This window comes from Panthera leo, chromosome A3 (genome assembly GCF_018350215.1).
Source record: "Panthera leo isolate Ple1 chromosome A3, P.leo_Ple1_pat1.1, whole genome shotgun sequence".
Taxonomy (NCBI): Eukaryota; Metazoa; Chordata; class Mammalia; order Carnivora; family Felidae; genus Panthera; species Panthera leo.
Window position 1 is genome coordinate 28,575,045 of NC_056681.1, and position 2,107 is coordinate 28,577,151.

A 2,107-nucleotide genomic window follows, 5' to 3' on the forward strand; every position below is an offset into this window, starting at 1 on the left:
TTCTCTGTCATTAGGAGTTTCTCATGGCTTCATCCTCTCTCTTTTTCTTTGTTCTCTCCTCCCATATATGTTCATCAGTTTTGTTTTTTAAATTTCACATATGAGTGAAATCATGTGATATTTGTCTTTCTCCGACTGACTTCTTTTGCCTAGCGTAATATACCTAGCTCCAGCCATGTCATTGTAAATGGCAAGATTTCATCCTTTTTGATGACTGAGTAATATTCCTTTGTGTATGGACGTACATATGTGTGGCATATATATGCTGCATCTTTTATGCTTGTATTTTTCATTTATTATATCAAGTATTTTGAAATTGATTTTGAAGGATTTATTTTATTTTTTTTTCAATATATGAAATTTATTGTCAAATTGGTTTCCATACAACACCCAGTGCTCATCCCAACAGGTGCCCTCCTCAATACCCACCACCCACCCTCCCCACCCTCCCACCCCCCATCAGCCCTCAGTTTGTTCTCAGTTTTTTTTTTTTTTTTTTTTAATGTTTTATTTATTTTTGAGACAGGGAGAGACAGAGCATGAACAGGGGAGGGTCAGAGAGAGGGAGACACAGAATCCGAAACAGGCTCCAGGCTCCGAGCTGTCAGCACAGAGCCCGACGTGGGGTTCGAACTCACGGACCGCAAGATCGTGACCTGAGCCAAAGTCGGCCGCTTAACTGACTGAGCCACCCAGGCGCCCCTGTTCTCAGTTTTTAAGAGTCTCTTATGCTTTGGCTCTCTTCCGCTCTAACCTCTTTTCTTTTTTTTTTTTTTTTCCTTTCCTTCCCCTCCCCCATGGGTTCCTGTTAAAATTTTGAAGGATTTAACACAAATACAGGCTCCTTACCAGTTTAGCAATCCCAGAAATAATAGAGGTTGAAGGAATAGAGGAGAAATTCTTTTCATATTTTGTATAGTTATTATAAATATTCTTGAATAGTTTATTACTCAAAAGCAGTTACTGAACTCCTTCTATACCTAGACTGTATGCTAGATTAACAGATACAGAGATGAATCAAAGAACAGTTCTATTCCCCAAAAGCATCACAGCCAGATGAGAAATTTCCAAGCTATACCACTATATTTCTCTATTGGCTCTTTGACAGTTGCAGGCAACCACATTACCCCTGGAGAAGTGGCACTTACACATCTGAGAGAGCTAAACAAATAGATTCAGTCGTGTGTTTGGCTCAAATCAGATAGTTATCATTGTGCTGACAGCAAGTTCCTTGCTCTGTATTTATTCCCTAAGTAACGTGATTAAAACCCTGTGTTTAATCACAGTATATCACAATTAAGAATCTTGTTCAATCCTATCTGTGGGCCCCTCAGGACTAAATGATCACTGAAATTTATGTAGCCACCTAGAAAGACAACTCTAAGAACCACGTAAGTTTATTTACATCATAGTAACTAGCTCCATATCTGACTCCTGGTAGGTTTGACTAGTATTTGTTTCATTTTATTTAAAACTGTTCTGTAAAAAAATTCAACTATTTCATAAGCACCTTAAAACCAGAGAAGCGTGAGAAAAGTTATCATCATTGAGTTTGGAACTTTTCATATATTGTCCCTAGACCTGTACTATATAGGAATACGTGGTAACCTGAGTAGGAATGTATTTATTCTTATTTAAAGCAAACAAAAAAAATCAGTTTATGAATTGGAGGCCTCTGACCACGCTGAAGAGTTACCTAACCTCACAGTGCAGAACCATGTTGAATAACATTTATAAATCTACTGATTCTGTTTGTGGTGAGCTAGGAAACTAACAGCTAAACTAAACTGTAAATTTAAACATTTTTCTTTGTTTTAACTCAAGTTCAAGTTAGTTAACACATAGTGCAGTATCGGGTTCAGGAGTAGAATTCAACGATTCATCACTTATATGCAACACCCATTGCTCATCCCAATGAGTGCCCTCCTTAATGCCCATTGCCCATTTAGCCCACCCCCCACCCATATCCCCTCCAGCAAGCCTCAGTTTGTTCTCTATATTTAAGAATCTCTTATGGTTTGCCTTTATGTTTTCAACTTAGTTTATTTTTCCTTCCCTTCCCCATGTTATGTTGTGTTTTTAAAATTCCACCTATGTTTCTCTGACT